At 44.6% G+C, this 27,404-nt stretch overlaps 1 protein-coding gene and 1 pseudogene across 1 annotated transcript in view; both read right to left on the bottom strand.

The window, feature by feature from the left end:
- KCNK13 (potassium two pore domain channel subfamily K member 13) overlaps nucleotides 1-27,404 on the bottom strand; it is a 127,201-nt gene that overhangs the window by 67,785 nt on the left and 32,012 nt on the right. The gene's annotated exons all lie outside the window — the stretch shown is intronic.
- On the bottom strand, nucleotides 12,243-12,563 carry LOC129013328 (glutaredoxin-1-like; annotated as a pseudogene).

The raw sequence follows: 27,404 nt of genomic DNA, 5'->3' as shown, positions 1-27,404 counted from the left end.
GGAATACTATGCAGTCATAAAAAGAACAAGATCACGTCTTTTGTAGGAACATAGATGGAGCTGGAGGCCATTATCCTTAGCAAACTAACACAGCAACAGAAAACCAAATACTGCATGTTGTCACTTATAAGTGGGAGCTAAATGATGAGAACACATAGACACAGACAGGGGAACAACAGACACTGGGGCCTACTTGAGGGTGGAGAGTGGGAGGAGGGAGAGGAGCAGAAAAAATAACTATTGAGTACCAGTCTTAGTACCCGGGTGATGAAATAATTTGTACAAAAAACTCCTATGACACAAGTTTACTTATATAACAAACCTGCACATGCACCCCTGAACCTAAATTTTTTTTTAAGTTAAAAAATAAACAGAAGGCCAGGTGCAGTGCTCCACGCCTATAATTCCAGCACTTTGTGATGCCAAGGTGGGCGGATCACTTGAGGTCAGGAGTTCAAGACCAGCCTGGCCAACATGGTGAAACCTTCTCTCTACTAAAAATACAAATATTAGCCAGGCGTGGTGGTGGGCGCCTGTAATCCTAACTACTTGGCAGGCTGAGGCAGGAGAATTGCTTGAACTGGGAGGCGGAGCTTGCAGTGAGCCAAGATCATGCCACTGCACTCCAGCCTGGGCAACAGTGTGAGACTTGGTCTCTAAATAAATAAATAAATAAACAGAAAATGACTGCCATCCTAGTGGGTATGAACTGGTATATCTCTGTGGTTTTAATTTGCATTTTTCTAGTAACTAGTTCTGTTTATGTGATGATTATTTATTGATTTGCATATGTTGAACCAACCTTGCATTCCGGAAATGAAGCCTACTTGATCGTGGTGGATTAGTTTTTGATGTACTGCTGGATTCAGTTTACAGGTATTTTATTGAGGATTTTTGCATCAATGTTAATCAAGGATATTAACCTGAAGTTTTCTTTTTTTGTTGCATCTCTGCCAGGTTTTGGTATCAGAATGACCCTGGCCTCATAGAATGAATTGGGGAGGAGACTTTCCTCCTCAATATTTTGGAATAGTTTCAGTAGGAATGTTACCAGTTCTTCTTTGTACATCTGGTAGAATTCAGCTGTGAATCCATCTGGTCCTGTGCTTTTTTTTGGTTGGTAGGCTATTTATTACTGATTCAATTTTGGAGTTTGTTATTGGTCTGTACAGGGAATCAGTTTCTTCCTGGTTCAGTCTTGGGAGGGTGTATGTGTCCAAGAAAGTATCCATCTTCTTTAGGTTTCCTAGTTTGTGTGCATACAGGTGTTCAAAGCAGTTTCTGATGGTTATTTTTATTTCTGTGGGGTCAGTGGTAACATCCTCTTTGCCATTTCTAGTTGTGTTTATTTGGATGTTCTCTCTTTTCTTCTTTATTAGTCTAGCTAGTGGACTATCTGTCTTAGTAATTTTTTCAAAAAACCAACTCCTGGATTTGTTGATCTTTTGAATGGTTTTTCATGCCTCTATTTTCCTTCAGTTCAGGTCTGATTTTGGTTATTTTTGAAAATGAAAATAACAAGTATTGGCCAGGATGCAGGGAAACTGGAACTCTTATGCATTCCTGTGGGGATGTAAGATGTTGCAGTTGTTGTGGAAAATGGTATGGCAGTTCCTCAAAAAGTTAAACAGGATTATCATATAACCCAGCAATTCTACTCTTAAATATCCAAAAATATTGAAAACAAGTACTCAAACAAATACGTGTACACGAATGTCCATAGCAGCACTATTCATAAAAGCCAAAAGGTGGAAACCCACATGTCTATAAACTACAAAGCACTGAATCATGCTACAATGTGGATAAACCTTGAAAACATTAAGCTAAGTGAAAGTGTAACCCAGAATCCCGGAATTTTGGGTATGCACTGTGAAAAAGTATGTACTTTTAACTTTTGCATCTTAAGTTCTTGATGTTTCAAAAAAGTTCCAGGAAGAAACTCAGCCCTAGGAAACAAACACGGGTTGGATCCAGAGATGCCTGGGTTGGAGATGAAATTTGCCCAACTCCCCTCATTACCATACTAAACTCTCCTCCCAGGGAAGAGCTTGCTTATTCACCATTTCCTATACACATATGTAGAAGCATGATTAGTGACAGTGCCTTCACTGCATTTACTCTACCTTTATGTACAATGACTCAGCTACCAGCCCAATAAAAGCCCTGTTTCAACCATTATTTGGGGAGGCACTGCTTTGGGAACTATCCCAGTGTTCTTCTTACTTGCTGCAAGTAATAAAATCTCTTTGTTAAGTCCTCCTTGGTTGTAGTCATTGAACTGTCACTGGCCAAGCAATCGAACCCACCTGTTGTGTGGGTAAGAAACGGAGCCAGACACAAAAGGTCACATATTGAAGGATTCCATTTAATGAGAACTGTCTAGGACAGATAAATCTATACAGACAGAAAACAAGTTGGTGGTTGCCAGGGGCTGAAGGGAAGAGCAAATGAGGAATAACCATTCAAGTGGTATGAGGTTTTCACTGGGGGCAATAAAAATGCTTTGGAACCAGATAGAGGTAATGGGTGCACAACACTGTGAATGTACTAAGCACCACTTCGTTGTATACAAGTGGTCCCCCGTTATGTAAGGTTTTGCTTTCTGAGGTTTCTGTTACCTGTGGTCAACTATGGTCCAAAATATTAAATGAAAAATTCCAGAAATAAACAATTCTTAATTTTTTTTTTTTTTGAGACAGAGTCTCACTCTGTCGCCCAGGCTGGAGTGCAATGGTGCAATCTCAGTTCACTGCAGCCTCCACCTCCTGGGTTCAAGTGATTCTCTTGCCTCGGCCTCCCAAGTAGCTGGGACTACAGGCACGCGCCACCACGCCTGGCTAATTTTTGTATTTTGAGTAGAGACGGGGTTTCATCATGTTGGCCAGGCTGGTCTCAAACTTCTGACCTCAGGTGATCCACCCGCCTCAGCCTCCCAAAGTGCCGGGATTACAGATGTGAGCCACTGCACCCAGCCCAATTCCTAAATTTTAAATTGAGTGCCGTTCTAAGGAGCATGATGAGACCTCTCACTGTCCCACTCTGTCTCACTTCAGACATGTTCATCCCTTTGTCCAGCTGTATACACTGTTGCTCTTGAGTCAATGAGTAACTGTCTAGGCTATCAGATCCACTGTTGCAGTGCTTGTATCAAGTCACCCTTCTTTTTCTTAACAATGGCTCAGAAGCACGACAGTAGTGATGCTGGCTATTGTTATAATCGTTATATTTTATTCTTACTTATTGTTGTTAATCTCTTACTGTGCCTTATAAATTAAACTTTATTATAGATATGTATGTGCAGGAAACACAGTATCATCTAGGATTCAGTAGTATCTGAGGCTTGAACCATCCCTTGGGGTCTTGAAATAGATTCTCTAAAGATAAGGGAGGAATTACTGTATTTTGACATGGTTAATTTATGTATGCACATTTCACCTCAACTAAAAAAATAAGGGTAATATCTCCCAGTAGGAGAAAAGATGAGCGCATTTTCTTGCAACCCCTTGTAAGACTGGGGATTTCCTGAGCAGTTGTGACACAGACCCGTGGGGTATGCCTCATTCACCTGGCCTGCTGCGCATGGCCCCCTGGGAATTGTGGGGCAAGGGGAACCTTTGCAAACCCGAAGCTCATGCTGCCTGCTATGTTGTAATGAGCGGTCTAAATCCACTTGGGCTTGTCTCCTTTCCCAAAGCATCCATGGAGGTTTGGTGAGCTGACTTAACCAGTGCCTGCTGCTTACAGGCGGCTTGCTGCTTGACAGGCCTCATTGTCCCCTGATGTACATGAGCCAACACGGTGCACGGAACTTCCTTTTCACAGATGCGGTCTGCCATAGCAACTGAAAATTGCTATAACTATGCAATAGTTTATAACTGAACTGTGCAAGAGAAAATCTCAACCACAGCCATGTTTGCTTTTGCCTCCATAATGCCGAGAATATTTATGGGCAAATTGCCAAATACTTGGTGACTTAGTGACATCCATTCAGACAGAAGACAGATTTAAAGGCAGGCTTCAAACATCTTCAGGAGACTATTGCCTGGGAAGGGAAAAAAGGACTCCTTTGAGTGTTCTTATGTTTCTATCTGTGTGGTTACGTGGCTACGACATATGTGAAGAAGAGTGCAAACAATAAATGTAAAAATTCATCAAGTTGTACACTTAAGATTTATATCCTTGACTGTATATGAGTCATATCTCAATAAAATTTTTTTTGGCAGGCAGACATAGAAAAATATGTTTGGAATCATTCCATTTAATGAAAACAAAGCAAGCAAACAAACACAAAGAAACACAGAACCTTCTGGAGCAGTTTAAACACTGTATCAGAGCAAGATGCTGCTCCTTAGAATGAGTAGTGCAATGACCATGCGCTACAGCAGTGGTTCTTAATCCTAGCTGATTGAAAATCACCTGAAGAGCTTTTAATAAATACCAGTGCCTGGGCACCACCCACAGAGATTCTGATTTAATTGCCTGGGCATAAAAGAACACATTATAGCTCCCCAGGTGGTTTTATCAGGGTGGACAAACCATGGCCCACAACCTAGATCGGCCTATTGCATGTTTTTTGTTTTCTTTTTTTTAATAACACGTTATTGGAACCCACCCATGCATGTTCATTTATGTAAACTCATGGCTGCTTTCAGGCTACAGTCGCAAAGTTGAGCAGTTGCAACAGAGACCATATAGTCGGCAAGCCTGAAATATTTGCTGGCTGACCCTTTCCAGAAAGGGCCCCTGGGTCAGACATCTGAATTGAATGTGGAGTTTATAAAACACAAGAAGATGTTCAGCACCACCTGGAACCTTCTGACTCCAACTCTCCAGGATGAGGCTTGGGCATGACTTCTTTGTAAGTTTCACAGGAGATTTTTCTTGAGGATCCCCCGGTTCTGAATTAGGGCCCTTGGTGCTTTGTGGTGATGCAGTTCCCAGTGGAGCCCAGTGATCAGCAGGAGCGGGCTGGCTCTTCCAGAATCATGTGAGGAACGTTTACGACTCAGATCCCCAGTAATTACCCTTCAGAGATTCACACTCAGTCGCTCTGGGGTAAGGTCCATCTACTGCTGTTATAAACAAACCAACCAAAAAACCCCAAAACAATGAAACCCCAAAACTCCTCTCTGTGTTTGGGACCATTTACATTCAGGAGCTGAAATGAGACCAGGTCCCAGTCCCAAAATTTTGAAGGTGCAATTCCTCCTGGTTGCCAGAATCTGCATTGGGTTGGCAGAAGTCAAATGATTTGGATCGGACTTTGGATTTAAATGCAAACAAGAGAGCTGGTTTTGCCCAGGCCACAGTTGGAGGGCACTCCGAAGTCTCTGCTCTGCAAAGAAAGTGCTCTGCAAAGAGGGGCCATCTAGCAGAAGGGGAAACCCACACTGTGAGGCTGCTACCTGGTGAGCACCGGCGATGCTCAACTAGCAATGAAATCCCTCAGGACAGCCACTGCCATCTCTTTCCAGGAGAGAAACCAACAATCTAGGTTTCACTCTAAAGGATGATGCACAGGAACACCCAGAGAATCAGGAACGTACACCTCCTGGTGGTGGAGACACAAAGATGCATGGAACAAAATCTCTGCCCGGAGGCTATAATTAACATACATGAAAAAAAGATTGGGAGCAATATACATGTGCAGGCATCTACCTTAGAATGCAGGTGACCTCCATGGTCCTGAGAATGGGGAAGGTCTGCTGTAATTAAGGCCAGGCTTAACCGGGCTTTCCCAGGACCAAAGGAATTTCTAGTTACGTTGACACCATTTTCTCAAACTTGGCTGCCCCTTAGAATCACCTGCAGAGGTTTTAAAATCCCGAAGCCGAGGTCATGCCCCAGACCACTTAAATCAGAATCTCTGTGGGTGGCAACAAGACGTCAGTAGTTGTTAAAGCTCCTCAGGTGATTCCAATGTGCAGCCAAGTTTGAGCGCCCTGGTCTACACCCAGAGAAGTCCAAGGGGGCCTGGGTGCAGAGAGAAACAACAGGAAGCTGTCTGGAGCCTGAGTATAGATACGTGGGGAGGGGCAGATGGCTGGAAGTACACACAAGTCCACAAAGGGTGGCAACAACTATGATGCTCTAGCTAGAAACTGGAAATAAATTGGCACAGCTAAGGGGATCCACTGGGAAGTAAGCCAAGGTACTCAAGAAGAGCTGCAATGAAAATTCGAGTTTGCTTTTTCTTTGGTCTAGGGCATTTTGACCCCACCATACTTTAGGGAATAATTTCAGACTTACAGAAAAGTCTCAAAGATAGTACAGAAAGTTCTTGTACATCCTTCTAGGTTTCTTTTTCTTTTGTTCTTTTTTTTTTCTTCTTCTTCTTTTGAGACAGAGCCTCACTCTGTCTTCCAGGCTGGAGTTGAGTGGCGCAATCTTGGCTCACTGCAACCTCCGCCTCCTGGGTTCCAGCGATTCTCCTGCCTCAGTCTCCCAAGCAGCTAGGACTACAGGCACATGCCATCATGCTCGGCTAATTTTTGTATTTTTAGTAGAGACGGGGTTTCACCGTGTTGGTCAGGCTGGTCTGGAATGCCTGACCTCAGATGATCCTCCCAGCTCGGCCTCCCAAAGTGCTGGGATTACAGGCATGAGCCACCGTGCCCGGCCCCTCTTGGTTTCTTCCAATGTTAAGATCTTACATTACCATGGCACATAGGTCAAAACTCAAAACAGCACCATTAGTACTTTACTACCCACTAAACTCCAGATTTCATTTGGATTTCACCTATTTTTCATCAACATCCTTCTCTGCTCCAGGATCCAATCTAAGATGGTGCATTGATTCAGTCATCAGGTTTCATTTGTACCCCACCATTTTCAAACACTCTATTTGATTCAATTGTGCTTTAAACTTAAAAACATTTTTGTTTTGTCTTTATGAATATGAATATATATTTTCGTCCGAAATTTACCACTGAAGAAATTTTATTGAGACAGTCTTTTCCTCAGTGAATTCCATTACAAGCTACTTTAATTCTTTCAACAATTTTTCCATGCAGGTAAACCAGTACCATGTTTTTCCATTTAAAAAAAAAACAACCTTTCAACCAGGTGCAATGGCTCATGCCTGTAATCCTAGCACTTAAGGAGGCTGGGGAGGGAAGATAGCTTGAGCTCAGGAGTTAAAGACAAGCCTAGCCTGGGCAATATGGCAAAACCCTGTCTCTATAAAAAATATAAAAAATTAGCAGGGCATGGTGGCACACATCTGTGGTCCCAGCTACTCAGGAGGTTGGGGTGAAAGGATTGCTCGAACCCAGAAGGAAGAAGCTGCAATGAGCTGTGATGACACCACTGCCCTCCACCCTGGGCAACAGAGCAAGACCCTGTCTCAAAAAAAAAAAAAAAATCTTTTCAACAGATTTTTTTTTTACAATAAATTTTACCAAAAATATTTGGTTCATCAGTTACTTTTTGTCTATATGAATGCTGTCCATCATGGTTTTTGACAATCTGAGTTTCCTTGGATGATCACATTTCCACCAAGATCAATTTTCCTGAGTCAAATTTTGCATATCCAGATTTGCCAAGATGTGATCCTTCTATTGATTAAAAAAAAAATTTTACCATGTGCATTGTTTTCCTTCTGTTGCTTTTATTTCATTTTTCTATCACATTTAACTTTTTGCAGTTCAGTTGTTGTACTTTTCAACTTTGCCACGTTTACCTTCTGTAGTTTCTCATTTGCAACACATTTTTTATCACTTGCAATTTTAACTATTGTATTTCCTCTTGCGTTTTTTCTACCAATATTTGCAGCGACGACAAGATTGATGATTTGCATTGTTTTCAGTTGAGCCACGGAAGAACTGAATGGCTCTTCTCAGATACTCTAGAGATGCTCTACTGGCCGGGATGAATCAACTGTATTGCTCATCCAGTTCTTCTGGATGTTTGTGTTCACACATGAACCAGCAGAGCAAGAATAGATGATGAGTGAAGTGAGTGAAATGATCTGCTTCATTTAAAAAAACTTTTTAAAAGCTTCACTTGGTGGGTGGGAGTCCCTGCATGTCAGTAGCACCGCCTTACCCACGGAACGCAACGTAAATGGCATCGTTAGAGATACGCAGGACGGTGCAGGAATGTGAGAAAAAGGTAAGAAGGGCCAAGGAGAACGAGCAGAGCAGGATGTTTGGCTGAATTCCAGGCAAAGACATAGGGACCAGACACGGTGCTGAGGCAGAGCCTTAATCTAAGAGAAGACGTCCTAGCTCCCAGAATTGGGATATAAATAAGGTCAGGGTGGGGCCAGCCCCAAGGTTGATTTTCTGCTAAACAACTAGCCTAGGATCCTTAGACTCCCCAGGAGGAGTGGATTCTCTCTTAAGAGCCTGGAGTGTGGCCCAATGACCCACCTGTGAGGGATGCGTGGAAGGGGTGGGGCCAGAAAATTACTAAAGAAGTCGATTCACCTGAAGAAATCAGTCACCTTATTTATTTAGGTAAAAAATAGTCACAAGAGAAGGTTTAGCTGTAATACTCTATGATAAGCAACTGCCTGCACAGAGGGAAAGTGGCTTTATTGTTGTGGCCAAGCCATCTGGGGCAGTGATGTCACAGAGAGGGACATTCTGCATCTAGAGACAAAAGGGCTCAGCCCCTTCTCCAGATACCCCAGATAACCTTCTCCAAATAAGTGCAGGTCAACATCTTTCTGCTTGGTCTCAGGACAACAAAAGCGAACATTTCACTGTCTTCCATACTGTCCTCTCCCACTGCCAGACTAGAATCAATGAAATTCACAGAAAAAGGGCACAGCTGGGAAATAATTGGGCTTGAGTAGCAACTAACAATTCCCCTCATTCTTTCCTTGAGCTAATCAACCACATCTCCTAGAGCCAATAAGGAGAGGTCCTCTTCTCTGTGTATATATGAAAGGTAACACATTCGGGGAAAAAAGTGAATAAATGTATAAATGGCTTGAGCATCTTTGTAACTAATACCCAGTCAATAAATAGAAAATTTCCAGAACCTCAGTGGTGGCCAACTCACCATACTCTATCTGACACCCCAGGGCAGTTTCTTGACTTGCACAGAATCTGAGATTTGGACGGAGAACTAGAGCTTTGTTTTGCAAAGATCCACAAGATCTGGAGATGTCTAGAAATGAAGTTGGGGTTCTCAACTTAGTGGCTTTAAGGCAACACTCAGGGAATTAAGTATTAATAGGCTAATGCAGGGAGTTCCTGGTCAGGGGGTTCAGAGTGAGACTCAGAGACTCAGGGATTTTTTTTTTTTTTTTGAGACAAAAGTCCTGCTCTTGTCGTCCAGGCTGGAGTACAATGGCGCCATCTCAGCTCACTGCACACTCTGCCTCCCGAGTTCAAGCGATTCTCCTGCCTCAGCCTCCTGAGTAGCTGGGATTACAGGCACCTGCCACCACGTCCAGCTAATTTTTGTATTTTTAGTAGAGACGGGGTTTCACCATGTTGGCCAGGCTGGTCTCAAACTCCTGACCTCAGGTGATCTGCCCGCCTTGGCTTCCCAAAGTGCTGGGATTACAGGTGTGAGCCACTATACTTGGCCAGGGATATGCATATTTGGTAAGTACCCCAGGAGATTCAATAGTATGTGGTTCTCAAAGACATGCCCCTTTAGAAAGACATGCCTTGAATCCACAGACACTAAGCTCAGGAGGCACTATGTGACTCCTTAAGTCCTTGCTACTCAAAGTGTGGCCCCAGACTAGCAGTAGTGGCATCACCTGGAATGCAAAATCCTGGGCCCACTCCAGAGCTCCTGAATCAGATGCTTACTCCGTCGCCCAGGCTGGAGTGCTGTGGCACGATGTCGACTCACTGCAACTTCTGCCTCCCGGGTAGCTGGGATTACAGGTGCCTGCCACCACGCCTTGCTAATTTTTGTATTTTTAGTAGAGACGGGGTTTTACCATGTTGGCAAGGCTGGTCTTGAACTTCTGACCTCAAGTGATCCACCCATCTTGGCCTCCCAAAGTGCTGGGATTACAGGCATGAGCCACCGCACCGGCTCAGGTGAATTTTTATACGGTCTTGCTGGTAATCTGCACGCATATTAAAGCTGTAGTAGCACACCTCTGGGTTCCTTGAAGACAGTTCTCAACAGGGGCAACGCTGCCCCTACAGGGCATTCAGGAAATATGAGTTGGACAGGTAGTTTGGCTGTCACAATGATTGGCATTTAGCGTGGAGGGGGTAGGGCTGTTACATGTCCAGCACATTAAATAAATATCCCGGCCAGGTGAGGTGGTTCACGCCTATAATCCCAGCACTTTGGGAGGCTGAGGCAGATGGATCACTTGAGTCTCGGATTTCGAGACCAGCCTGGGCAAATGGTGAAATCCTGTCTCTACAAAAAATACAAAAATTAGCTCGTCGTGGTAGTGCATGCCTGTGGTCTCAGCTGCTCGGGAGGTTGAAGTGGGAGGATCACCTGAGCCCGGGAGATTGAGGCTACAGTGAGCCGTGATTGCACGACTGCACTCCAGCCTGGGTGACAGAGCAAGTCCTTTCTCAAAAAAAAAAAAAAAAAAAAAAAAAAGGGGCCAGGCGCGGCGGCTCACGCCTGTAATCTCAGCACTTTGGGAGGCCGAGGTGGGCGGATCACGAGGTCAGGAGATCGAGACCATCCTGGCTAACATGGTGAAACCCCGTCTCTACTAAAAAATACAAAAAAATTAGCCGGGCGTGGTGGCGGGCGCCTGTAGTCCCAGCTACTCGCGAGGCTGAGGCAGGAGAATAGCGTGAACCTGGGAGGTGGAGCTTGCACTGAGCCAAATCACACCACTGCACTCCAGCCTGGGTGTCAGAGCAAGACTCCGCCTCAAAAAAAAAAAAAAAAAAGGAAAGAAAAGGAAGTCCTGCATCCTGTACAACTTCCAAATGTCTCACTGGATATTTATGTATACATGTCTGCATTTATCTGAGCCTAGAACCTAATTCTTTTTTTTCAACTATAGGTTTTATTAGAAAAGAAACATTCTCACTAGAGACTGAAGAAGGAAATTAATAATCTTACAAATCTAGAAGGAGGCAAACTTCATAAGGGATTCTTTTTTTTTTTTGAGACAGAGTCTTGCTCTGTCGCCCAGGCTGGAGAGCAGTGGCGCAATCTTGGCTCACTGCAAGCTCTGCCTCCCGGGTTCACGCCATGCTCCTGCCTCAGCCTTCCGAGTAGCTGCGACTACAGGAGCCCGCCACCACGCCCGGCTAATATTTTTGTATTTTTAGTAGAGACAGGGTTTCACCGTGTTAGCCAGGATGGTCTCGATCTCCTGACCTCGTGATCTGCCTGCCTCGGCCTCCCACAGTGCTGGGATTACAGGCGTGAGCCACCGTGCCTGGCCCAAGGGATTCTTAAGTTTTCAAAGCATTGGAGGCACTTTCACAGATACACTCTTAGGGTAGGGGGCTGTAAGTTTTCTCAGATGTTTTACATTTTGTGCTTTAATTTTTGCTGGTACTCTAAATCAAATAAATATACAGTGTTCAGGATTATCTGGATGGCCATCTTAAATAACAGAGTGTTCCACATGACCACAGCCTCTGCACTTGTGCCTCTGATCCATATGACAGCAAGACCAACTATGCTTAACTTTTCATATGATTTCTCCAGTTGAGTCCTGAGACCTTTCACAGAATTGTTGAACATTTCCTATGAGATCTGTGAGAGGACAAGGTGGACAACACTGGTTCAGAGCAGTGATTCTCAAGGTGGGATGGGATGGTGTGGGGTTGAGTCTCCAGAGAGATGCAGTAGTTTGAAAGAACACATTCAAAATACCCACTGATTTCATAACACCAACTCCATAAAGTCAAGTGGAAAAATGATTTCAGCTAATGGGCAGTAGCAGAAAACCAGCTATGAATTCATCATTGTGGAGAAGGAGTCTGTAGAAACATAGTTGAAAAACAGTGGCTTAGAGGCAGAGGCATGCCAACACATGGAGAACAGTAAGAAACACGTGCCAAAGAGAAAGAACAATTGAGGGTGAGTGAGCAAATCCTAGGCCAGAACTTGTCACAGTCTTCTGAAAACCAAAGAGCACATCAAGAAGAAAACCAAGATGGCCTGTCAACCTTCTTGGCCCCGTGGTCAAGAGCAAGTTGATCCACTTTTAAATACCGAGGCAAAAGAAGAAAAAAGCTGTTTGTACCCCTCAAATTCATCCACCAGGAAGTGCTGTCATCACATGCAATGCCATCCAGCTCTTGAGGAGGAAAGTCAGCATGTGGCCTGCTCTGTGGTTACTGCAAAACTCCAATCTGCTTTAGCTGTGTCAGCAGTTCCCCACTCTATTGCACAGTGACTAGATCATTGCATCCGCCTCTACAATCTTTACCGATAAAGACTCGAGGCCCCAATCTTGCTCCGGTGAGCTGTTCCTAATAATCTTGAATCTCGTTAGTGTGGCTGGTGGCTGTGATGTTGACAAATTCCAGAAGCCCTTTTATGATGGGCAATTGACTAAGGATCTCTTGGGTCCTCCTGCAGAATGGGCAGGTGGGCTTGATGAACACAACCACCTTCCCAGGCTGGATTTTGCAGTTCACACACTCTTGAGCCATGCCAACAAGCTGCGGTCTCCCCGGGAAGAATCCTCAGTTGCAGGTATTGCATGGGTATTGAGCCGAACCTAAGTCTTGTTTTACAAATAAACACACTCTTTGTTTTTGCACAATTGTAACGTTTACTGAAATTTCCAGGCAGGCAACTGCCCTATAAGTTGAGGGAAGGCTCAACATGTATATATATAATTTTTTGAGATGGAGTCTCACACTGTCACCCAGGCTGGAGGGCAGTGGCGCCATCTCGGCTCACCGTAAGTTCTGCCTCCCAGGTTCACACCATTCTCCTGCCTCAGCCTCCCAAGTAGCTGGGACTACAGGCGCCCGCCACCACGCCCAGCTAATTTTTTGTATTTAGTAGAGACGGGGTTTCACCATGTTAACCAGGATGGTCTCAATCTCCTGACCTCGTGATCCGCCTGTCTTGGCCTCCCGAAGTGCTGGGATTTCAGGCGTGAGCCACCATGCCCGGCCAACATGTACTTTAAGAGTAACCAAATGTGCACCATCTCAGGCAATCTCATCATGGACAGTAAAGCAGTGGTGTGCAGTACAGAGCACCCGTGTCAGCCTAGCTGTAGGTACAAACACCTGAGCACTTCATTAGAGTCAGACCCTAGCATTTATATATTTATATACTTTTTTTTTTTTTTGAGATGGAGTCTCAGTCTGTCTCCCAGGCTGGAGTGCAGTGGCGTGATCTCAGCTCACTGCAACCTCTGCCTCCTGGATTCAAGCGATTCTCCTGTCTCAGCCTCCTGGAGTAGCTTGGATTACAGGCGTGCACCACCACTCTCAGCTAATTTTTGTATTTTTAGTAGAGATGGGGTTTCACCATGTTGGCCAGGCTGGTCTGGAACTCCTGGCCACAAACAATCCATGCACCTTGGCCTCCCAAAGTGCTGGGATTACAGGTATGAGCCACCGCACCTGGCCCATATTATTTTACTATAAATGTTTTCTGTTGTTTGTTCTTTTATAATTAGGGCAGTATAATGTCTTTCTGAAATATATGTATAGTTTATGTTACCTATAAAATTTCATTTCAGGATAATAAATATTTATAAAATTTCATGATAGTATCACAAATTTTTTTTTTGAAGACATAGTCTAACTCTGTCACCCAGGGTGGAGTGCAGTGGCGAGATCTCAGCTCACTGCAAGCTCTGCTTCCTGAGTTCAAATGATTCTCATGCCTCAGCCTCCCGAGTAGCTGGATTTACAGGCATGAGCCACCACGCCTGGCTAATTTTTGTATTTTTAGTAGAGACAGGGTTTCACCATGTTGGCCAGGCTGGTCTCGAACTCCTGACCTCAGGTGATCCTCCTGCCTCAGCCTCCCAAAGTGCTGGTATTACAGGTGTGAGCCACTGTGCCCAGCACCTTTCTTATTTTGCATATTAGTATGTGATGTGGAAAACATTTCAGATGGTACAGTATGTCAAAATGAGATCTCTTCAGAAGTTCTGTGTTTACTGTGGGGCCTTACGGCACCCAGCTCATAAATTATTTTTGACATAAAAAGGGAGTTGGCAGGTATTATAGGAGTTGAGCAGAACTATTCTGATTGAATCACCTCATTTTTCAAAGACCTTGAAACCCAGGGAGATGGAATGCCCAAGGTCAAAGGGATAACTAGTGTCAGAAGAACCAGACACCCAAGAATTCAGACCCAACCAGGACTTGGCCTCCTGACACCAGCACTGCCGGCTCAGCCTGCCCAGGTCTCTGGAGGGCTCCTTGTCTCCATAGAAAACCTCCTTCTATGCCCCTGCTTTTGCTAAGGCCTAGACAATGATTTGGAACATCATGCAGTCTTACTAGGAAGCACAAAACCTTTGTCGGACTGTTATTATTATTTTTAACCTAGGACCTTTTCTTTCGTATGCAGAAATTACAGCTATAAAATAAACAGATCCCTTGTGCCGGGCTCTCTTTGGACACAAATTGCTGCCTGTCCTTGTCTGTTTAGAGTTAGATTCAAGGGTCTTCAAGAAAAATGGCCAGAAGAAAAAAAAACAACTTCCTTGATTTGGGGAGACAATGGATTTTGTAGTTAAAGACTCACAGCTTGGGACTCTAACCCATGAGTACCCTGGTACCCTCAACAACCACAGTCCAGGGCCACAGGGTGGGTTGTACTTAGTTTGCATACACAGAATGTCCCCATCAACTGTATAAAAACTTGTGTTGCTCCAATGTTGGTTGTTCTGTCACTTGATTTATCCTGTATATTAAAGTCAAGGGACCCCTTTTTCCTCTAACATCTGTGATTTCAGGTAAGGACTCTAGAGGGAATAAATGAGGTGAAGACTACTTCACCAAGGGGGTGAGAGAAGATCTCATGTCTTCAGGTGAGGCTGAAGATGGGGACACAGTTTTATAAAAAGCTGAGAGAAGAAAAGGGCTGAGAGAAGAAAAGGGCCTGAAGCAGAAAGGAGCTTGGACAATCAGGAGACAGGAGGACCTGCGTGAATGAGAGACACGGTGCTGCTGAATGCCTTGGATGGATGGATGGACCCAACCTCACCCTATTTATGTAACCCATTTACCTAATGTAGCAAAATGGAGTTGGAAAGTAGCTGATCCTGGCTGGTGGCTCATGCCTGTAATCCTAGCACTTCGGGAGGTCGAGGCGTGAAGATCACTGGAGCTCAGGAGTTTGAGACCAGCCTGGCCAACATGGTGAAACCCCATCTCTACCGAAAAACAAAAATTAGCCAGGCATGGTGGTGGGTGCCTATAATCCCAGCTACTTGGGACACTGAGGCAGGAGAATCGCTTGAACCCGGGAGGTGGAAGTTGCAGTGAGCCAAGATCATGCCACTGCGCTCTAGCCTGGGTGACAGTGTGAGACTCTCTCAAAAAAAAAAAAAAAAAGAAAAGAAAAGAAAGTAGCTGATCCCCAAGTTCAAGACAGTGACACCTCATATGGAAAGGGACCCCTGAGACTCTTCCACCTTCCTTGCCCAACCTGGGTAGGATGGCATCTCCCTTGGGCTTAATCTGACCATCCCAGGAGGATACGTGGCCCAGGAAAGAAACAGAATGCACATCACCTTTGTGAGACAATTCTGGCAGGATTCATCAAGTGAAGACTTTCACTTTGAAAGTCTTCAAAGACATAAAAAAGATACTATTATCAAGCAAATCCCAAGAGTCCCCAAAGATAGGAATGTATGTGTGACAGAGACAAGGTGTCTTATTGCCTTCAGGGTGCTGCTGTGCCAAGAGAGAAAACGGTCTTCAGACAACGTGTTTTCAGTGAGGTTTCCAGAAACTCATCAAAGAAGGGCCTATATGATCATAGATTTCAAAGATGTTACTGTTTTAAGAGAGGAAGAGGGGTCTGGAGAGAAGGCCCAGAAACCACTCAGTTCCTGACACCCAACAAGAATGCAGGGAGGGGCCGAAAGGCATTCACAGGAGGAGGAGGCACTCAGGGACATGCCAGGCTTTTATTCCAAGGTGTCCTTGAGGAAGAACAAGATTAGGATGCTCGGCAGAGAAGAGAAAAATTCATGTCAAAGGAAAATTGAGTGGAGGAGCGAGATGAATGAGTTGTCAGAAAAGGGTAAGATCAGGAGAGAAAAAGAGACAAGAGAAGTTGACTCCTGCCCAACAGAAATGTGAAGAGGAAAGACAGGGTCTTCAGGAAGCCTAGAGACTGATCTTATACATCTGGGTATGGCCCGTGCCTCACTGAGCTGCTGAGAATGGAAGCTGAAAAGGCAAGGTCTTTAGAGGTAGGAGATACACTTAGAGATCTCTCTGGTCCAGGAGAGAGAGAAACAACAACAAAAAACTGTCTGGGCCTGGTGCAGTGACTCACGCCTGTAATCCCAGCACTTTGGGAGGCCAAGGCAGGCAGATCACCTGAGGTCCCAGGTTTGAGACCAGCCTGGTTAACATGGTGAAACCCCATCTCTACTAAAAATACAAAAATTAGCCGGGGAAGGTAGTGGGAACCTATACTCCCAGCTACTCGGGAGGCTGAGGCAGGAGAATCGCTTGAACTCTGGAGGCGGAGGTTGCAGTGAGCCAAGATCACACCATTGCATTACAGCCAACAAGAGCGAAACTCCGTCCCCCAAGAAAAGAAAATCTGTCTGTCTCTCTGGGGTGGACAGGATGCTCCAGTTTTATGTGTATTTGAATCTCCAAAAATACCTGCATTGTTTTTCAGGGGAAAAGGTCCTGGATAAAATAACTCAGATTGCCCTTAAAATCCCACAGATGCTGGCGAGGCTACAGAGAAAAGGGAACACTTATACACTATTGGTGGGAATGTAAGTTATTTCAGCCACTGTGGAAAGCAGTTTGGAGATTTCTCAAAGAACTTAGAGTTACCATTTGATCCAGAAATCCTATTCCTAGGTATATATCAAAGGAAAATACATCATTTTTCAAAACAGATAAATGCACCTGTATGTTCCTCAGGTTGCTAGTCACAATAACAAAGACATGGAATCAACCTAGGTGCCCATCAACAGTGGATTGGATTAAGACAATGTGGTATTATATATATACACCATGGAATATTATGCAGCCTTAAAAAAGGACAAGATTATGTCCTTTGCAGCAATGTGGATGGAGCTGGCAGTCATAATCCTAAGTGTATAACACAGGAACAGAAAGCCAAATACTGCATGTTCTCACTTATAAGTGGGAGCTAAACATTGAGCGTCCACAGACATATACATGGGAATAACAGATACTGCAGACTACTAGAGCAGGGCAGGAGGGAGGCATGGGTTGAAAAACTACCTATTGGGGATAATGCTTATTACCTGAGTGCAATACACCCATGTAACAAACCTGCACATGTACCTCCTGTATCTAAAATAAAAGTTGGGGGAAAAAAATCCCAGAATGTTAACAGAACTAAAATTCTCCCAAATCTAATGTCTAATACCTTAGATGAAAGCTTGGCAACTCAACTGGAAGACAGCAACTCACAGGGAGATAGAAAGTCAGTGTTAACATCTAAGACAGCACAGCCATACTGACTGAGAAGCTCTGCGGAAAAGCACCACTTCCCAGAGGCTATGAGGAATAATGGGAAGAATTTCATAGGGGCTCATGGGAGAGACTCTACTGTCTGTGTCATTGACTCCCAATATCCAGGAAGGAGACAGGAGAGAAGACAACATCCTGAAGGTGGCTGCATAGGGTAGGGATTGAGATGATGGGTGCTGGAGTCCAATCATCCAGGATCGAATCCTGCCTTTGCCACCCAGCACTGCAGCACAGGCAAGATTCTTACTTGATTCTTCTAAGCTTCAATTTTACATCAATTAATGAAGATACTATAGTTGATGAGAGAGTTATCAGCTGAATCTGCAGCCCGTGAGCTTTCTGTATGCTGGCTGGTATTGTTACCAGCTCTACATCACAGCTGTACATTCCGCCTTAAAGGGAATTCCTGGAGCCCGTATAGATCTGGAGGAGTCCATTTCAATGGGGAGATTTCTTTCTAAAAATTTTTTATTTCCGGCTGGGCACGTTGGCTCATGCCTATAATCCCAGCACTTTGGAAGGCCGAGGTGGGTGGATCACCTGAGGTGGGGAGCTCGAGACCAGCCTGGCCAACATGGAGAAACCCCGTCTCTACTAAAAATGTAAAATTAGCCGGGTGTGGTAGCACATGCCTGTAATCCCAGCTACTTGGTAGGCTGAGGCAGGAGAATCGCTTGAACCTGGGAGGCAGAGGTTGCAGTGAGCCGAGATCGCGCCATTGCACTCCAGCCTGGGCAACAAGAGCAAAACTTCATTTCAAAAAAGAAAAAAATTATTTCCATAGGTTTTCGGGGGAACAGGTGGTATTTGGTTACATGAGGAAGTTCTTTAGTGGTGACTTGTGAGGTTTTTTCTTTTTTTGGAGAAGGAGTCTCACTCTGTTGACCAGGCTGGAGTGTAGTGGTACAATCTTAGCTCACTGCAACCTCTGCCTCCCGGGTTCAAGTGGTTCTCCTGCCTCAGCCTCCTGAGTAGCTGGGATTACAGCAGCACTCCACCACACCTGGCTAATTATTTTGTATTTTAGTAGAGATGGGGTTTTACCATGTTGCCCAGCGTGGTTTCAAACTCCTGAGCTCTGGCAATCCATCTGCTTCGGCCTCCCAAAGTGCTGGGATTACACCACCATGCCCGGCCAACTGGTGAGATTTTGGTGCACCCATCACCAGAGCAGTATACACTGAACCCAGTTTGTAGTCTTGTGTCCCTCTCCTGTGTCCCACCCGATGGGAGAATTTCTGAATGTGATGCCCCTGCCCCCTCGTCTAAGTATTGGTTTTGCCATACGGAGGACAACACACTGGTCCAGGACAAGATATAAGAGTGGAGACGTGCTGGGGCTTCAGATCAAGATTTCAGAGAAATCAAATCTCCTGCCCATTTGGTGCCAGAAGCGATTTCAGAGAGAGACTGAACAACAGGGGCAAAAATGTATTTTGCGCCCACTGTGAAGCAGACATGGTTCCAAACACCCTGCCTATGTCACCTGGTCTACTCCTCAGAACAACTCTGAGGTGTGATTATTATCACCCCATGTCACAGACTGAGAAACTGCACAGGGGATTGAAGAACCTCGAATGACATAATTCCATCATATACTGCAACCTCCTTAGTTGTAAAGCACGTGGAAGCATCTGCTTGACTCAAATATCTCGTGCTGGCCAGGCACGGTGGCTCACACCTGTTACTCTAGCACTTTGGGAGGCTGAGTTGGGAGGATTGCTTGAGCCCTAGAGTTCAAGACCAGCCTGGGCAACATAGTGAAACTCTGTCTCTACAAATAAATAAAACAATTGGCCGGGCATGGTGGCACACACCTGTGGTCCCAGCTGCTCGAGAGGCTGAGATGGGAGGATCACCTGAGCCCAACAGTTGGAGGCTGCAGTAAGATGTGATCACGCCGCTGCACTCCAGCCTGGGCGACAAAGCCAGGCCCCGTCCCACGAAAAACAAACAAACAAACCTAGTGCTGAGATGCAAATACAATTTTAAAAGTTGCAGGTCTTCAGACTATTTTTCAGAGTCATTCCTGTGTTTCACATGGACAAATCAAAGTTATAAAAATAGCCACTACTAATCTGATGAAATTACTGCTTTCCTTTGTTCAATCCACCGCTTCACACTTTGCGGCCTGCCCTAACATCCTTGGGACTGATTAGGCCTTCCTCTTCTATTAGGTAGGCAATGTTCTCTCCAGCAAACAGAAGTAGGCCTTATGTCCCCGAGGTCACCAGTACCAGCCAAAAAGTAGCTTGTTGAATGTAATTTCAGGCAGAATCAGCTTCCAGTTTAGATGTCATTAGGGCCAGCATTGCTGAGGTTTGAGACTTGGCCAGTGATAAACAGGTCACCAAAATGCAGCCACGGCACCTATTATAGAGTTTCTTGGGTGAAAACATGGACTCACTTGTTTACATCAAGGTTCCTAAATGAAGATATTTTTAGTTTCATTGAGTTATTTTTTACTCTGGCTAAACCCTAATTATCCAAGTGTATATTATCTATGCTATTAACTCCAAAGTGGGATCGACTCCAGAAAAACTTTATTCTGGCCCCTCTGTACTTCCTAACATACAAATTAATTTTAATATTGGCTTGCGATGGGAAGGGCAGGAGCAAGCTGAGCCTTAGGTAATGTGCAAATAGAACAGCAGCTTCAGAAGAATCCAGAGCTGCATGGTTAGTTGGGTTCTTAGTCTCCATCAGGGAAGGAGATGTGAGTTTCGTGTGTATGTCAAAACAAAATAAGCACAAATTTGGGACGGTCTGCCCTGCTTTTTGCCTCCCCTGGAAGGAAAAATTATGTTGGTTTGGTATGGGAAAGGATGTGGCTTTGGGACCCTCCCCCTTGAGCAGAGGTCCCAGATCCTCGTGAAGAATTCCGTGAACACCTCACCCACCTATTGTCTATTTATCTGCTGTGTGGTCAGGTTGTCACGGCTGTTGGCTTGCTGCTTCAATTACGCAGGGTTTACTTTGCTGTGCAATCGTGATGACTTTCGTCTAGAGTCCTCAACATTTGTCTAAACAATCAGCACTTTTCTCCCTAGTTGTCCCAAATGGGAAACTTGATGCTATATATACAGCCAACTGTTGAGCCAGAAACACCTTTCTAATAACTCACTCTAGGGATAAATCAATCCTCAATCTCCTGGAGCCAAATCCATGAGCATTCTATTTTTCTTGGAATTTTTCATATATTCAACTTGTAGGAAAAAGAGGTCATTAACAAGAAACAAGATGCAGCAGAGTTTATTTAGGACATTGACAAAGCCACCAAGGGGTATCTTGAATAAGGGTGAAGAGTTCCACGTCTGACAGCCTCTACACCTGCAGTTGCTCCTAACAATGTCAGAGGCAATGCACAGTCCTGAACATTCCTCACATGAAAGTTCAGCTGCGCTGAGAAAACTCTACTGACTGAGAAAGCAGAGTGGACTAACATATTTAAAAACGTCTCATCTAAACTATGTTACAGCCATATACACAGTGTTTGGGAAGAATCGCACAAAAACATAAGTGGTCACTCTGAATAGTAGGTGATTTTTTTTAATTTTTTCATTTTTTTTTTAATAGAGACAGAGTCTCGCTCTGCTGCCCAGGATGGAGTGCAGGCGTGCTCTCGGCTCACTGCAAACTCCGCCTCCTGGGTACAAGCAATTCTAAGCCTTAGCCTCCCAAGCAGCTGGGAATACAGGCACCTGCCAACATGCCCAGCTAATTTTTGTATTTTTAGTAGAGATGGGGTTTCACCATCATGGCCAGGCTGGTCTTGAACTCCTGATCTCATGATCCACCTGCCTCGGCCCCCCCGAAGTGCTGGGATTACAGGCGTGAGCCACTGCAACCAGCCTTGTTCTTTAATTTCAAAGGTAAATACAAAATTATTTTCTAAAGATTTGCAGTAGAATCCTAGTACTCCTTGGTAATGAGAGAGAAATAAATCAAGGGGGACAATTCCATCCCCAGTGCAATGTAGATGGGGTTTTCTTTTTTTTTTTTTTTTTGGAGACCAAGTCTCACTCTGTTGCCCAGGATGGAGTGCAGTGGTATGATCTCACCTCACTGCAACCTCCACCTTCGGGGTTCAAGCGATTATCCTGCCTCGGCCTCCCAAGTAGCAGGGATTACAGGCACCTGTCACCATGCCTGGCTAATTTTTGTATTTTTAGTAGAGATGGAGTTTCACCACGTTGGCCAAGCCGGTCTCGAACTCCTGACCTCAGGTGATCCGCCCACCTCGGCCTCCCAAAGTGCTGGGATTACAGGCATGAACCACTATGCCCAGCCGTAGATGGGGTTTTCATGGTCTCCAGAAGGGCTTTCTCTGTGATGTGACCACATTGAACTTCAGCCTGGGTGGTCAAGTGCTTAATATTGTTATATAAATTATAGCACTCCAAAACTTTAACTTAACTTCACCCTAAGCAATGAGAGCCAAGAAATCAGAGTATTTTTGTGTGCCATTTAAATAAACAAAAATGGAAATAAATAATAAATGCCAATGAAATAGCCATTAATAAAATACACTGTCTTCCCTGTGTTACCAGAAATGATGTGTGACCCCCGTGGTACTTGGGAACATCCCGGTTTTGTGAATTCACATTTTAAAATCTATGAGGAACCTGCAGGTGAGTGTGTGGCACGTGCGGCATAGAGACAGACACATGAGGCAGATGCATGAGATGCAGGCCCAGAGACAGACAGAGTCATCCCCTCCCCAGGATGGAAGTTTCTGCCCTGGAACACTGAGAGAGAGAGAGACCTGGATCCTTGTGATGAATTCTCCTTGTTTGCTTATGTTAGTTTGAGTAGGTCTGGATTTAAAGAGTTTCATTTCCCCTTCCTCTGCCCCTCATTATATACTCATTACTAATGGCTAATAACTGGATGAGAGATACATGGGGGTTCCTATACCCTATTCCTTTTTCTAAAGAGGAATGGTTTATTGCGATTGTCTTGTTTTTCTTCCAGTATTGTATACTGGGCGTGTTGTGCATGGCTTAACCTGATTGCTTAGTCCACAAATGGCAGCTGGTGAGCATTCATATCTGGGGAGCGTGAGCCCCTGCGTGCTGCAGCTCAACAGGACTTTGAATATTCTCCCATCAGGGATGGGGAATACAGTTTGTGACAGTCAATGAGATGGCTGGTGCTATTGTTTGGCTATGGTTTGAATATGTCCCCACCAAAATTCATGCTGAAATTTGATCCCCAATGTGGTGGTGGTGGAAGGTGGGGCCTAGAGGGAGGTGTTTGGGTCACGGGGGCAGATCCCTCGTGAATGGCTTGATGTCATTCTTGTGGCATTGAGTGAGTTCTCGCTTTGGTGAGACTGGATTAGTTTCCATGGGAATGGATCAGTTCCCTTGACAGTGGGTTGTTATAAAGCCAGAATGCCCCTGGGGTTCATGCCTATCTGCTTCCCCTTTGACCTTCACCAAGTTAAGATGCAGCATGGAAGCCCTTGCCAGAAGCCAGGGTCACGCCCTTGAACTTCCAGCCTCCAAAACTATAAACTAAAGAAACCTCTTTTCTTTATAAATTACCCAGTCTCAGTTCTGTTATAGCAACACAAGATGAACTAAGACAGCTGGTTCTATTGGGCAGAGGCATTTCTGGGTGTATAGGAAGGAGGGTTTATGCTAAGAGGTAGAACAAAATATAGAAAACGAGGTTTGGGTTTCATCTCCCACTCCCCTTCCCTGAGTACTTTGTGTGGCAGCCATGTTTGTGCTGCTGGATCCAAGCCCCCAAAATTCACCTGAGTGGACAAGGGATAAACACCTGACCCCCACATTTGGCCAATCAGATTCTCTCAGGAATGTAACTTGGGATTAAGAAACAGTAGGCAGTCATCGTTAGTTGTTTCAACTGAGGGGACAAAAACTCAGGGCTGGGGGGTGGCGATCAGCAGCCAAGAATGAGAAGAAGCAGAAAGCAGAAGTCAAAAGCAAAAGAAAGAGAGAAGCAAAGGCAAGAACCCAAGAATATGGCCGCCAATTCTTGCTGATTCTCCACTTTCTGGCCTAGCACTGTTGTGAGTCTCAAATTTGCTTCCTGCTCTGCAGTTCCATGAACTACCCGTGTATATATCCTTACAATACAATCTACAATTTGTCTTGAGCTGATTCAGGTGAGTTCCTAATATTTGCAAGCAAAAGGGCCTTGACTAAGATAATACAGAAAACACGGTCATACATACTGTTAATAAAATTGTTCCTAGTTTTCACAAGAGAATAATTTATTATGTTTTGTTGTATTTTGCAAAGAGGACTAAGAATTCAGGCATCTCACCACCTGTGATATTGTAAAATACATATGTGGTCTTTGTCCCTGATTCCTGATTTATAACTCCTAAAATCTGTAGAATCTCTAATGTGATGTCTTTTTGTATGTTAATGAGTTGACTGTTGACTGGCAGCCCCTAGGTAGTTTCAGAATGGGGCTGGTCACCAGAAAGACCAAGGCATGATTAGAGAGTTGGGACTTAAAGCCCCACACCGCAACCTCCAGGGAGGGGAGAGGAGCTGAAGGCTGAGTTGATCACCAATGGCCAATGGTTTAATCAATCATGTCTATATAATAAAGTCTCTATAAAAACCCCAAAGGACAAGGTTTGGAGAGCTTCCAGATAGCTGAACACATGGACGTTCCTGAAGGGTGGTTCATTCCGAAGAGGGTTTGGAAGCTCCACACCTCTTCCTATAGGTGTTATCCTATGCATCTCTTCATCTGTATCCTTTGTAATATCCTTTATAGTAAACCAGTAAACCTAAGTGTTTCCCTGAGTTCTGTGAGCCACTCCAGCAAAGTAAGCAAACCCAAGGAGAGAGCTGTGGGACCCGATTTATTGCCAGTCAGTCAGAAGCACAGGTCAAACATGGAGCCTGCAACTGACACCTGAAGGTGGGGGGCAGGTTAGGGACTGAGCCCTCGACCTGTGAGATCTGACTCTATCTCCAGATACATAGTGTCAGAACTGAACTGAATTAGAAGACTTCCAGCTGGTGTTTGCTGCAGAGGACACCGGCTTGCTTGATATGTAGGATAATACCCTCACACGTCTGGTCGCAGAAGCCTTCTGTGTTGATTGTTGTTGAGTGAGAGAATAGAAAAAAAAACCAGCTTAAGTTTTTCCACTCTTAGACCGTCTGAACAAGTTTGAGAATAACTGCTCTAACTTACTAGGGAAAAAGTAAAAAGAGGCCCTTCTGGGGTCTTCACCCAAATACATCTGAAAAAAAATAACATAGCTGATTAGAAGCAGCAGAAGATATGTTGACTATAACACTGACTCTCAAGGAAGAGCAAAAATCAGAATCGCTTTAGGAAGTTTTGGTGTTTGTTTCAAATGGTGCTACCAAGGCTCTACCTCAGAGCTACTGAATCAAAAGCTCAGTCAAGTCATCATGGCAGTTATACATTTTTTTTAGTTTTCTAGGAGATCGTGCCGTGCACCCCTGTTAGAAAGAGCCACTTGATCTCAGCACAAAAGGATATCTGAGAAAAGAAAGGACTCTAGATATCACAGATTAATGTAGGGACAAATAAAGCTAGCTGCAGTGGTTCCTTGATGGTGTTGCCTTTTTTGACAGAAACGCTGTGATTCTCTGCCCATAAAGATGAACTTCAAACATCCAAAAGGGCTTAAATTATATTTGGCACACATTTTTTGAAGAGGTGGGATAACATGTAATCCATTTATTTTAAATGCTTTCACCAAAATGGTTAAGATAAAAACAATTTGGGACAAACACAATTCTAGACAAAACTTTAATTCTTAGAAAAGTTCCTGATAGGCTGGGCACGGTGGCTCACGCCTGTAATCCCAGCATTTTGGGAGGCCGAGCCGGGAGGATCACGAGGTCAGTAGATCAAGACCATCCTGGCTGACATGGTGAAACCCCGTCTCTACTAATAATACAAAAAATTAGCCGGGCGTGGTGGTGGGCGCCTGTGGTCCCAGCTACTCGGGAGGCTGAGGCAGGAGAATGGCATGAACCCGGGAGGCGGAGCTTGCAGTGAGCCGAGATCACGCCACTGCACTCCAGCCTGGGCGACAGTGAGACTCCATCTCAAAAAAAAAAAAAAAAAGAAAAGTCCCTGATAATGAAGACTATCATTCTCCAGGTGCCAAATAAACCCAGTGATGCTGTGCTGCCCCTGACATGTGGACTGAGTCTTGTCTCCTTCCAGGTGACTGGAGCTAGGACTTGAGTTGATGTGAGCTAGGACTTGATCTGGTTTAGCCACAGGAAGAGGAAGCAAGTTAAGCAAGTACTCCATACTCTGATGTTGACTCATAGATGACAAGAAATAGAATCAGTTTCATTATGAAAATCAAGCCCTTTGTATTTGCCTCACTGGTGAAAATTCAATTGAGCAAACACTAGACAAGTGTTATGGCTGGCTCGTAGTACTTGGGGCTGTCAGAAGAAACAATTACTTTGGGAGGTCATGTGAATACCTGGTTCTCATTCAGTGGAGACAATGCAAGGACATTATAGTCAAAGCATATGGGATGTAGTTTCCATTGATTCATCTACTCAGGAAATATTTACTGAGGCCTATGGCATGCCAGCCCTGTGCAAGGTGCAGACACACAGAGGGGAATGAGATAGAGACAGACAAGGAGCTCCTGGTTCCATGCAGACAGCACGACCTCAGAGATGTCTGTCTCACCCTTTTCCATGGAGTGAAAGCTCAAGCAGAAGAGATCGATCTGCTGTCATGAGAGAAAGAGGCCAGAGGTGGAAAATGGCACCCCCCGCAAATCCCATTAAAACAAATCCCAATATGGCAAGTCAATTATATAATAAATCAGTATTACCAAATGCTAGGCACTTATTCAGTTACAGAATAAGCACATTCAAGGCTATCCAAATATCAAGAAAGACTTCAGACTGTATTCCAGAGTTCCAGGAATGAGGATTTGACGTAAATCTCCACCCATGAACAAGGAAACTTTAGAATGCTCTGGGAGGATGGCTGGGAGGGATGCCACCCTATGGAACTGAGACAGCCCATAATGTTCTCTGCAAGTGAATGGGAGACAGAGAATCTCCCCAGGAAACCTCAAATAACCCCAACCACCATCTGCTCTCCATGGGGGCCCCTTCAGCCCTTTTGCAACATTTCCACTTCATCTAATTTAGGCTGGGCACGCTGGGGAGGACGAGGGGTGCCTCGGAATATAGCATCAAAAGCATCCATCCTGCTTCCTGACTTGCCCTAGATTTGTTTAAAATGTAGAGGTGGCAAAGAGAAATCAGGGCAATAGTAACAGGCTTTTATTCAGAAAACTATCAAGGAAGAATAAAATCAAATGGAAATGGGACTGACTCCATCTCCAACTGATATTATTGTGAGTTAATTTTCTTCATCAGTGCTGGGAGAACAATAGCAATTCCACACCATGTGTTTGGGGAACGTTCTGCTCAACTAGTTGATTAGTTCACAATACAATCTGAGGCTTTGAGGGTGACACAGACATCTAGAAGAAGCGTGGTCCCTGGAGCCAAGCAGATCTGCCTCTCTTTCTGCTGGCTGTGCAGTGAGGAGCAAATTTCCTGTCTCAGTTTCCTCATCTTGCATGGAGTGTTGTTGTGAGGATCCAATGAGATGATGCACTTACACCAGCATTTAGTGCAGTGCCTGGCTCAACACATTTAATTACTGGAATTGGGGCCCCTATTTGGAGTGTCCACCCCATATCCAGAGGAAGCTTAGCACCCAGTGCAAATTAAGGGTCTAATAAATGGTGGGTGTTTAGTCTCCCTCACCTGTTTCTGAGTATCGTGATACTTTCTTTCTTTGTCT

This window comes from Pongo pygmaeus, chromosome 15 (assembly GCF_028885625.2).
Source record: "Pongo pygmaeus isolate AG05252 chromosome 15, NHGRI_mPonPyg2-v2.0_pri, whole genome shotgun sequence".
In the NCBI taxonomy this organism is placed as follows: domain Eukaryota; kingdom Metazoa; phylum Chordata; class Mammalia; order Primates; family Hominidae; genus Pongo; species Pongo pygmaeus.
This window is presented reverse-complemented; position numbering and strand designations above follow the sequence as displayed.